This window comes from Melanaphis sacchari, unplaced genomic scaffold, assembly GCF_002803265.2.
Source record: "Melanaphis sacchari strain LSU unplaced genomic scaffold, SCAv2.0 Contig7_pilon_pilon, whole genome shotgun sequence".
NCBI lineage: Eukaryota > Metazoa > Arthropoda > Insecta > Hemiptera > Aphididae > Melanaphis > Melanaphis sacchari.
In genome coordinates this window covers 3,291,193-3,303,300 of record NW_020271560.1, presented here as the reverse complement: position 1 = coordinate 3,303,300, position 12,108 = coordinate 3,291,193, and the positions used below count along the sequence as shown (strand labels likewise).

General features: G+C 31.4%; 1 protein-coding gene across 1 annotated transcript in view; it reads left to right on the top strand.

Annotated features, from left to right (window-relative positions):
- Nucleotides 1–143: 143 nt before the first annotated feature.
- Nucleotides 144–12,108, top strand: part of LOC112601583 (signal-induced proliferation-associated 1-like protein 1) — a 41,531-nt gene continuing 29,566 nt past the window's right edge. The window contains exon 1 of the mRNA XM_025349282.1: nucleotides 144–635. The gene's annotated coding sequence lies outside the window, so the exon portion shown is untranslated. The remainder of the gene's footprint in view (nucleotides 636–12,108) is intronic.

Sequence of the window (12,108 nt, the reverse complement as noted above, 5' to 3'; positions counted from 1 at the left end):
AGTTTGGTAACCACTAATTATCGCGCACTCGTACGCCGGGCCGCGCGGCGGCGGCGGCACCAGCAGGATGCGAGAGCACCGGCCCCGCCACCACCGGAGAGACGTCGGTCGTCGCCGCCACTACCACCACCACCACCAGCACCACCGCCGCGCCTGTTCACCACGAATTCCGATTCGCGTCCCTCTAGCGCACCGAATCCGGTTGTGTCGTTGTTATTATTCTTCGTGTCAGTCGGCAGTCCGTCCGTCGGTGTCAAGTGCGCTGGTTGTTTGGTGAGTCCGTTACCGACGTCCGTTGTTCGATTTCCGAGTTGGTTTATTATTTTTATTTTTCCAAATTACTGTTTTTCTCCTTGCAATATTTAATATTATTGTTTTATTACGTGCAAATCGATCAGTGTGCGCATCGTCATCGTCGCGTCTCGTAGATTAATAATCGTGTAGTGCGGCCGCACGTCGAATCGAGTCGAACGAGTGTTGTCGCGTTAGCAATCGCACGAACGACGATAATATTGTTAGCGTTCGGCGGGTCGAACGCTGCTCTACCTCGTGCCTCGTCGACAAATGGACGTCAGCACGTCGTCTACCGACCATTATTCCGACTACTACTACACTAAGACGGTGGTCGATTTGAAGTGAGTAGGACTTCGCACACGTTAAAAATGCTTATGGCATGACGTTATAGTTACAATGTTATTGATGTGGGTTGTTACTTTACTTGTTGCACCGCACTAGTGCTTATCACACACACATACGCTAACCACTCGTTGATAACGCGATAATAATAACGGCTGCGATGGCTGTGTGCTACCCCCCCGTACACAGAGTACCTAATTTCGTCGTTGTAGTCTCCACTCGTTATCGGAACTAACCTCCCCGGTGATGCGATTATCATTCTTATTACCGCCATCGTTATTCGTGACATCTTCGTCTTTGAATTTGGTTTTTGAAATGACAAAACAGCGCATTTTACGGAAGACGTCGAGTTAGGTGTTAGAATTATTAATTGTAGGAGTAGAACACAAAGTATGCTCATTACACGTGTGTTAGTTACACAATAATTATTATTAAATCATCGACTGCTAGGCGCCGGTGTGTATTCGGTAGGTGGGAGAGAGGAGTAGTGTAAACGACGTGAGAATAACCCCATCGGATTATCATATATACATATATATATATTTATTATGACGCCGCGCATATTGAGAAACCTTGACAGTAATATAGTTGTAGACTAGTTTTAATAATAGTAGCTGCTACTTAGTATTTTCGTTGAAGAATTTTCGACATATTTTGTGTTTACTTGTAACTTGTCACACCACTCGACACCAGTAGTCGCGTACAACACGGGGTCGTTGTGAATCACGTCAAATTATTTTTATTTTATTTAATTATATACCTACTAGATTTCATCTGCTTCTAGTAGTCCGTAAAACCGCATTAAGATGATTTCAACGCGTTAAACCGCGAAATGTAGTCCATATTAATTGACCAAAAACTTATTCGAGATATTGTAAATTATTTTAAGTAGAACAATGTTAGTATACCTACCTATATAATAACATATGAAGTGCATTGTGCAACGCTATAAATGGTTACTGTAAATATTCGTTATCGGTATCGTACTATTGTTGTGTACTCGCGCCAATACAAGCTGTGATAATACTTCGCATTTATTTAATTGATCTGTATTTGTCTCGAAGTACATCTTGTATTTAATAATATACCTACTTACCGTAGAACTCGTTACTTGTTTAATGTTATTATGATTAAGTCGTTCATAAACATAAACGAAACCCTGCACGATAAAATTATTAAAACAGTAAATTTACGATTTTAAATATCTGCGAGAAATCAATTTACTTATATAATTTGATTCGTATCGTTTGCACGTACTTGAAATGTATAAAAATTATTAATGTTTGCGATTTATGTACACGTATATATGGTATACTTAAGCGCTTTTCATTTGGAAATTAAAACTATATTATATTAATTATTATTATTTTATTAGTGAGTACGTACATATTATATTTTGTACAATTTACGATACTAATTAAACAATGATTTGGTGTTTCAAGGATGAATCGATTATATAATAACAATAGTTACCAGTGTATTGTACTGTAAAATGACATAGGTGCTGTGTTAAAACATACAAATGTGTTGCTTTCCACAGGAATATCAAAAAATAATAAACATAAATACTATGGATTTCAAAACGGTGTGCGGTCATATACCATTACGTAGATACTAAGGTTTGATATATATATCCCTGGGGAATAATTTTCGGTCGTTACAAAACTGAAAGTCTTCTGGGGTTATACATCGTCATTATTTTACTACGTAAACGAAGGTCTTCGAAATACCGCGTCCGTCTCGTTTAATCCGGCATTTACGTGTGTCATCACGTTGTTGATTTTCCCTCCTAACCATCAATCCTACTGTTGTTTTCTCTTGAGGTTCGTCAAGTAAGGAATTTGCGCTCCGGTTCGGATCGTATTATTACAACACGATTGAGCATCCCTTCAAAACGAGTTGTTGTGCAATAAGTTATTGTTATACTATATAATATACAATAGTATCGATACAGAATAGAAATGCTGGGGATTGAAGGGAGTAATCACACGTGTTTAAGTACATATTACTGTTTCCGTTTTGAAAAAAAAAAATGTTTTCATGACATATAATAATAATAATCATCGTTGTTTTTTGTCATTCCACATCGTCATTAAATACCTATTTATGTATTAGTTACAAACCGTAGACCGTGTATAGTAGTTTTTTGTTTTAAATAAAAACGTAGCGGACGCGCGCGCTGCAGAAATTAGCAGACTCTAGTTTTCTTTTCACAAGTATTGCGCGTTTCCATTGTTTTCCCTCTGGTTCCTGTTGTAGCATGTACACAATTATCCGACGTGTAAAGTTTACGGAACAATGCACCGTATAATAATAGGAGAAAATAATTACATTTTTATGATTCAGTTTACTTTGTTTTCTTAACCATCCACCGCCACATCCTTAGTCGGCGACAACTGCGACGTATCGTACTTTATTGTAATTAGGCATGTTTTGTATAAAAAAAATTATGTTTTTATTTCTATGATAGTAACATGTACATATTATATTACGAATTAATTAGACATCGCTACTTCATTATACTTTCTAAAGCTATAAATACTGACTTGATTTTCTTTTTGCTGTTAAATGAGCGCACACGTTGTATCTGCGAATTGGTGCGCGTGATGAGAGTGGATATTACAGATAATATTATTTTACAGTAAATGTGTTTTATCTGTACATATTTATTTATTTTTTACACGTGTTCGGCTTTCATTGCACTCGATAGAAATGTTTTTTTTTTTTTTTTTGAATTGTTATTATTATCAGATTAGTATTGGATTGTAGAAATTATATTAAATCGATAACGGTTATTTTGTAGGAACTGAAAAACGTGCGTTATTCGACTGTTCGTGCTAGTTATGAAATAATAATATAAGTTATAAATAACAATACATGAATGTGTATTATTTCAAATTTGCTTACTTAAGTTGCACACATATAAGTTATTTCCTATGGAAATTGAATTTATTTAATTTCGTTATCAAAATTCTGGGTAAAACGTCTTAAATCGTTTATATATGTAGCATTAGAATTATATTGAATTATATGTTGATTGTGTCTTAAACTTCAAATTCAGTAATTAGACGAAATATTTTCTTATAATTGAGTGATTTTGAGCGACGATGAGATAGAATTGGGTCGGGTTAAAAAAATCTTTACATAAATGCCTTATTATAATCTGTGGTTAACCTACGTTTATCGATAGGTATAATAATAGGTTAATAATTTAAACTCGCACTATATTTCTTAATAATTGAACTTTGTGTTTTTGACACAAAAAGTTTTATCACGTTTTTTTTTGTAAAGCATTTCTCCTATAAACAACGTTATTGATATAATAATGAATATATGTCATAAAACAACATATATATTTCACAGATTGTAGACACAAATATTTGCCATAAATAGTCTATATTACATGCATTAATGATTGTCTATCTCATAATATTGCAATTTTCATTAACAATATTAATATGTAAGAAAATGTACATTATGATATGTAAACCACAAAAATATATGTAATTCAAGTCTTATATAGTTATCCTGTGAAGAATGTCAAAATAGTCACATCTATTATTTATACAGAAATAAGAATTTTTCAAAACGAATATTCATAGTAGTTGTTCTCTTAAATATTTATGTATAAACGTTAATAAAATTATAAAAATATTCTTCAGAAATAGGTATTAGCCGAAAGGTATAATTAATATAATGTTATTTTCAGATATACTACATTTCAAACAAAACACACAATGAATTAAACAAATATTGTGTTTTCAATAACATATTTGTCTGTCTAAAAGTTTTGAAAGGGATAGCGCATATTTCCAAAAATCTATTACTATTGCGTACTTAGATTTATCACCATCTCAATAGATTGTCATAGACAGACGGTTTGAACAAAAAATTAAAATAGCTCAGTACGACATATTTATTCATAATTAATATTTTTTATTTATTTATTCTCGTTTAATTTTTTCATACATAATATTATTATATAGAGTAATCACAAATTATTATTTGCCGCCCGAGGATTTCCGGTGTGTAAGGTTTCTTGCACGGAAGGTATTAATAGTGAGACAGGTTTTTAGGAACGATCGTTTTGTTAAAAAACGCACAACAAACAAAAAGATTAAATTAAAAAAAAAAAAAATAAACAAAACGACGACAGAAATAATAATAACAATAAAAAAAAAAACGTAAAAAGCCCGTCATCCAAAACCGATTTGCAATTTCCTCCCTGAACACTCGCTTTTGTGTTTCGGTGCGCTTCTGTTCATCGTCATATTTCATTCGCACGGAAGGTGTTCGTCCCGTCCGTCATAGGCACATAACTAGTAAGTAATAGTAGTAGTAGTTGATGTAGAAGCCTCGTCATCGACGACGACGACGATATAATTCTTGTTCGGGTTCAGTAAATATAATTTCCGGTTTAAGATTTTTTTTTAACACTACTACGGGCGTTTATGGCCACCGTATTCCACATCGTATCTTATACTTAGTCGTAGTGTGTGTGTGTGTGTGTACAATTTATTTTTTTCTCTCTTGCGCACACCATGAGAACCACTGCGACTCGACGGTGCCGGTCATTGTCATTGCCGCCACCGCGCGCCGGTCCAGCTACACACACTGCATGCCGCAGGAACTGGGCACCAAAGCAACGACAGCGAAGGCATCCGGCTAGCTATTCGACGGCAACGGATGTGTCAACCGCGCGCGCGTCTTTAGGTGGTCGTCCGGGCGCGCATTCCGACTGAAACGCTGCAAAAATTTGTCTTGGCCCGTATTTTTTATGCCATATAGTCGCCGTCGGACGACAAGCGATTTCCGTTTCACCGATATTTTCGTGCACACTGACGTTACTGTATGTTTCTATACACTGTGACTAAATTTCGCACGGTCTGCTCATGTTCACGTGACGCATCTCGTCGTAAGTCGAAAAAGAACACCGAATATGTGTGCGAGTGTGTTTATCGTTTATGCAATTATGCGTGTGTGCATAATGTTACAATCTGTGTACTTCAAATTAAAAAATATTATCGCCATGGCTAGCAAGCGGGTGGTTTAGCAGCTGCCGAGGTGAATTTTTGTATTCAATACTGTTGTAGTAATAATATTATGTGTGCGTGTTTGCGTGTATATATATATTAACGGACGATGATCAATGATCGTTGTTTGTGTAATGTTATTTTTCAGCCCGATCGGTTGTCGAGAAACTGATTTCGTGAGAATTGACTGTTTCGGTGTTTTGGTCGAACATTTAATTTTAATTTTTTTCCTTATTTCGTTTTGAAAATACGCGCTGAATAGCGAACGGTTTTTTTGTCTTGCGCACGATTAGTTGATGAAAGGCCACGTGGTGTAATCATATCGATATTGCAAACCTTGTATTTGTTAATCATTGGGTGAGAGAAAATTCCAAATACATATATTGTATAAATGTATCTTGTGCGTTGTACCCATAGAGATCACAGTGACTAACTGAGAAAAAATGCGTCTTGGGGTTGCAATTTGTGTGCTTGAATGTTATTCGTATAGTCGAGAATGTAGATTAACATTATATATTTTGTTGTAGAGGTGTATTCAACCTTGTCTTTCACAATGTGTATATTATAATATTCTATTGATATTTACGTGTGTACCGTTTGAATTGTTTGAAGCCACCGCCCTTAGTTTTATGTGTTTCGTCACGTTTGCAGGGTTAAGATAATGATTTTTTCCGGTTTTAGATAGTGTATATGTGCCGGTGAATTATAATTTGTTAGCCCAACCCTCTATATTAATATATTATAATATATATAATATATAATGTGTTTATTATCATTTTTTTTGTTCTCGTAGTTATTTAATTAACTAATTAAAATCATTCAAAGTCCGTCCTTCTTCAATCAACCTCGAATGTTGTGTAGTAAGCTGTGCGTTGTTTTGTGTGGATTTATACATCATTCGTATGTGGAAACAAATATGTAGGAACCAGTGCAGGAATTTCGTTTGACTGCTGTTGTTGCTGCTTATACAACTATTTAAAAGTATACCATATACTGTAATACGTCTCTGGTACCCATCTTGTTTGTATGTATGTGAGTGTATGGGTGCGCGCCGCTTGCATTTGCAGCTGTTCAGGGATGATGCGACTAAAACGTTATTATTATATATTTTTCTTCTTTCCTTTAGGGGTACCACCTATCTCTACAGACGGCTCTCGTCGTCGTGACGTGACTCTGTTGGAATGCGCGATATAATATGCACCGTGCATTAGGTCTCGCAACCCGTTATCTGTGTATTTCTCTTCAACACAATCCCAAAAACTTACGAGCATTATCGTTATTATGTCAGCACACGTTGTATGACCTCGTAAATCAAATAAAAAATACGCGTTTCTTTGACTTGTTCCTTGAACAAATGTTATTTAAATTTTAAGTAAAGACAACTAAAGCAAAATAACGTTTAAAGTATATCGTATAATATCTTTATATTAGGTGTCTTTAAAAAATAAATTTTGCTGTTATGTAGTGTACGTTTTAGTTTATGTTAACGACTTCAAAAACTAGATATCTAAATTTAGTTGTTGTGTGCTTGCGCATTGTGCAACTACAATTTGCTCATTTCTATAATTTGTGACTCAAGTTTGTAAATACTTTTGAGCTTTTTTTTGGTTGAAAATCTTGTGCGTATTTCAAGCGCTTTTATATTACTACGTACAACATACATAGTGTGTATGTGTATAAATAGTTATTTATAAAGATCAGTTGAAATTACTGATTCTTATGTGTTTTACAATTGTAACTAACAAATAATACTAAAGTTGTAGTATACTATTTAAATGTTCTAATGCGTATTATTATTTATACATAAACGAGTATAGTTAATTTAATTATTAAGAACATTTATGTAGACAATTTAAATAATTTATATTATTCTTAATTGTTACCAAAATTCGAGTACTTTTACTGGCTATTTATACTAAATACTGTTATAAAACAACAATTTCTTTAATATGCATTAAATTATATTTTTTTCTATGATTCTGGTGCTATTTTGGTGATTTGACCGTCATTTCCGATTTATGTTGAGATCATTCATATTAGGTCTGGATAGTTTTTTTTTCAGGTCATTTATTCTAAAAATTTACTAAAATGTAAAAGTCATGATATTTTAACACTTAATTATCATTAGGTAATTATGAATAACAATGTATGAATTCTTATAGTTTATATTTAATTTTTAAACCGAAATCGATTTATTGACGATATGACGATAAATAATTAATATTGTACGTCTGCGTCTATTATATTGTATATAGTTCCGTTGTAAATAAGTGTGTCAATTCATCAACATATTTATCTAAAACTATAAATATATACCTATATCTACAAAATTATTATGTATAATATTTTCCTGTCGTATGAATGATAAATTATTTAATAAGATAAGCCACTAAGGGTCGGAAATATGTACACAGCATTTTTTGTTAACATTTAAAAAACTTTATTAAAAGCACAGTATATGCCTTAGTACGCATAATATTATTATACGATTTTCTGGATAAGTAATCGGCATGTTTGATGGATGTTAACATACATGTAGTAATATTATGAATGAATAATTGAATAATAATATAGATGAAGTAATAATTAGTCGTTTAACTATTAAAAATGTATTTGCAAGGCTAAGATACTTGCATGTATTAATATACAATTTTGTGTGTGGTTATATGTGTATGACGTGTACCTATGTTTAATAATATTTCATAAAGTTTTTATTCGTTGAATAGTATCCAAAATAAATAAATAAATAAATTAATTAAAAAAATTAATTAGATTCGTATGTTATACAAATATGATATTATGATGTTCATAATTTATATATCTTCGGTATTATTTTAAGTTACAACTATTAATTTTAAAATAAGCCTTATTCGTTCTTGGGCAATTTGGCCTATAGATCATCCAAAAATAACTAAACCAAATTTAAATAGGTTACTTAATTAGTTATTTTTTTTCTTGCATTTCACGGTTAATTAATTTAAATGATATATGAAATATTTTAGAAAATAATCTTAAATGCAGAATAACAGTAGTAATAATTATTGTGTTCATTATTATTATGTTTTATTTTAAAACGAAAATACAAAAAGTTAAAATTTATTGTTATTTAATAAGAACAAATGAAGAAATAATTAAATAGAATTATATAAGCTTTATTAAATGATAAAATATAATAATATTACCCACTTGCTGTATCAATATTTTTTACGTTTTTATGTCATTTTTAAGTAATACCTATTACCTATTGACGCTGGTTATTGTAAAATTTTTACGTACCTATTAACATTTATAAAAATGAATCATAAATTTAAATACATATTATTTATTTTGAGTAACTATAAATGATAATATTATACAGGTTACTGTTAAATTCCTGAATAATAATTTTTATACATCCGCACTTGATGAGTCATGTTTCATCCCGCTATTTCTATGAGAGATCTCAATGACACATTTATGCTAGCGAGCGTTTAGCGTCATTATATTGCTTATAGATTCTTAATTTTTATTTTCACATTCTTACGAAATTTATTTATATATATATATATAATATATATATATAGATTATAAAACCAATATTTTATGATAATATTATAATGTTTTATTTTATTTTTTAGTATCATCGTCCAGTTTTCAACTAAATTATTATTACTTTCTACAGACATCAGACAGATGAGTCTTAAATATAAATCAAAATGATAATCTAATTGTGCAATAATGACCGAAATTTTGGTTAGGTATTTCACTAAAAACAAACAAAATTAATAAATCTTAATGTCTATAAATTATCATGATTTGTTTCAGTAATTAGTATAACAATATTGTGTGTTGTGTTAAATGGTGTGTATTATAATGATCTGACAGATTCAAATGTAATTTTAATGTAAAATTGTCATATCTTTATGATACCGTGTCCAGTTGAAACTGTCCACCAAATTTAAGTGCTTTTGAGGGTATAGTATGGTCATACTTCATCTATTGACCGTTTTTAAGATAAAAACGAATATTTTGTATTTTTTAAGATCTCGTATTATAATTAATGTTATACTAAATTTTATGTTTACATTTTATTGGTTAAATTGTTTTAATTGTCTCACGAGTTCTACAATCTCTAAAATAATATTTAAATTAATTACAACTATTTAAAATATATACTACTAGGTACTTACACTAGTTATATTTCATGTGAATTGGTTGAATAGAGTTATAATATTATTTTTAGTACTTCAATTCAATATTTCATATAAAAACAAAAGGAAAATTATTTTTTCATCTCTAGTGTGCCTAGACGCCTAGTTATGTATAGATATTATAATTATAATAGGTACTCTTTATTTTTCAAGATTGTTTTTTCATTATTTAAGATTTCTAATATTTTATTAAATATAATTTATTTAATAGATAATTTAAAGTTAGATAATTATTTTAGTATTTTAAAGAAAATTGTATTATTTACCTTTGGTTTTTGAATGTTATATAAAATAAAAATCAAGTAATACCTTAATTGATACTTATTAAAAAAAAATCAATTTCAAGTTAAATATAAAACCATATTACAAAATAAATGCTGTTCACAAGTTAATATTTTATAGTTTAATAAAATTATTGTAGTATTTACAATAAGAAAACATTAGTTTCGGTTACCTACGTGTACTAAAATACTTCGATGTTTGAAATTAATGTTGTTTCTATTTTTCGTTATTTTCTGTTTACTATGCTCTAGGCGAGGAATCGGTGGAGAATATTGTAGTACTAACAATAAAAGAGCACGTGTCTAAATTTATCATACAAAATGACCCACGCAGCCGGTTTAGTAATATTATTATTGGGCACAAAACACGGTGAGCCTGGCCTGGAGCAATAAACCAGTCTATCGTTGTAGTAACTGTAATTTTTCTACTCCTGCTGAATATACTATATTCCTATATACGTAGGTGAGTTTCTCGGCCAAAGCCCAATATTGCATGATCGGTGTCATACAGGGTTACACAAATATATTGACTCGGCCTTGACTTCTCGTGCGTTATACGGTTTGAAAATTAATATGAGTATATGCACGCATGTTTTATTTAATTTTTTTTAAATTACATATTGCGTCAAGGGAGGTCGCCAAATGCCATTTATATAATCTTGTCCTTTGATATTCTTTGTACGCCGCTACTCGTACCCTAATAAAATGACATAGTATCGTATCGTATAAAATAATAGTAGGTACAGCCGATAAATAAATGTCTTTAACAGAATATACACATCATAGATAGACGTCTTAAATTATTTTCTAGGTGACAATTTTTTATGACATATATAAGTGCATTTCAGTTTGTGACCTTCAGAAATAGTGGAAAAACGTTCGTCATCATTTTATTGAATTAACTATACATCTATATAGAGTGATTGCGCTACGATTTGGTTCACAAAACTGGTTTCAAACATTTTTTGTGAAATTGTTAATTATTTTATAGGACATGATCTAGTCATTCTAGTCAGTAATTGCCCGGATTCATAATCATAAAATTGAAGCGGGACTCAACTGATAAACAATGATACGATGATTATCATGCACTTTATAAAATAACGTTTTATTTTTTCTCTGTCAACAATATAGATATCTCTCCTTAAATGTATATTGCTCTATGTATGTAATAAAGTTAAAACTCTGCATCGGACTAGCATAGGTCTTTAAAGTGAATTAAGTAGTATACTGTTCGGTTACTCGCCCGTAGGTCATAGATCTTGTATTATTCGTGCATATAAATGGGTATAATAGGTAGGTGTTTAGGCGTAACATTATTGTTGAAGAATTGTCGATATGCGAACAATAGTGTACGTTAAATATGATGGGTGTTATCTATAGAAAGTGATAATGGCATGTGTGTGTGTTACATAATTACACATAGTTTTTCAAATATGTATATGACGGGATAACACTCGGCATATGGATACGGTGATTATTGTCTCCGTAGATTGTACTAAATTTTTATTTGTAACCCTTTTAAGCCTTTTGTTTCTTTTTTCGATCACACCATCAGCTGGTGGTATGTGTGTTTTTGATGTACATGTTTATCTCTATCACACTATTATAATGCACACTAATTTTGATCATCTTTACATTAGATTCTTAGGAATTTAGGGAAAGAAATCAAAACAACTGAAAAGTATAAATTATATTGTATATCAGATCCACTATTTAGAAACTGGTTGCATTTTACTGTGTGTTTTAAAGACTAGGACGCGCGGTATGAGATTGTAAATTGTCATGCGTGTAGATCCGCGAAATATCTCCAAATTTTGATTCTGGTCAACTCCATACATTCGTGCATAGGTAACCATGTACATAAAAATAGTATAAGATGTATAAAAGTATAATACTTTTAGCAGGCCGAGTAATGGATTTTTTTCCCATAAAACCGCCCCATACAATTAAAAGAGTCGAAGAATC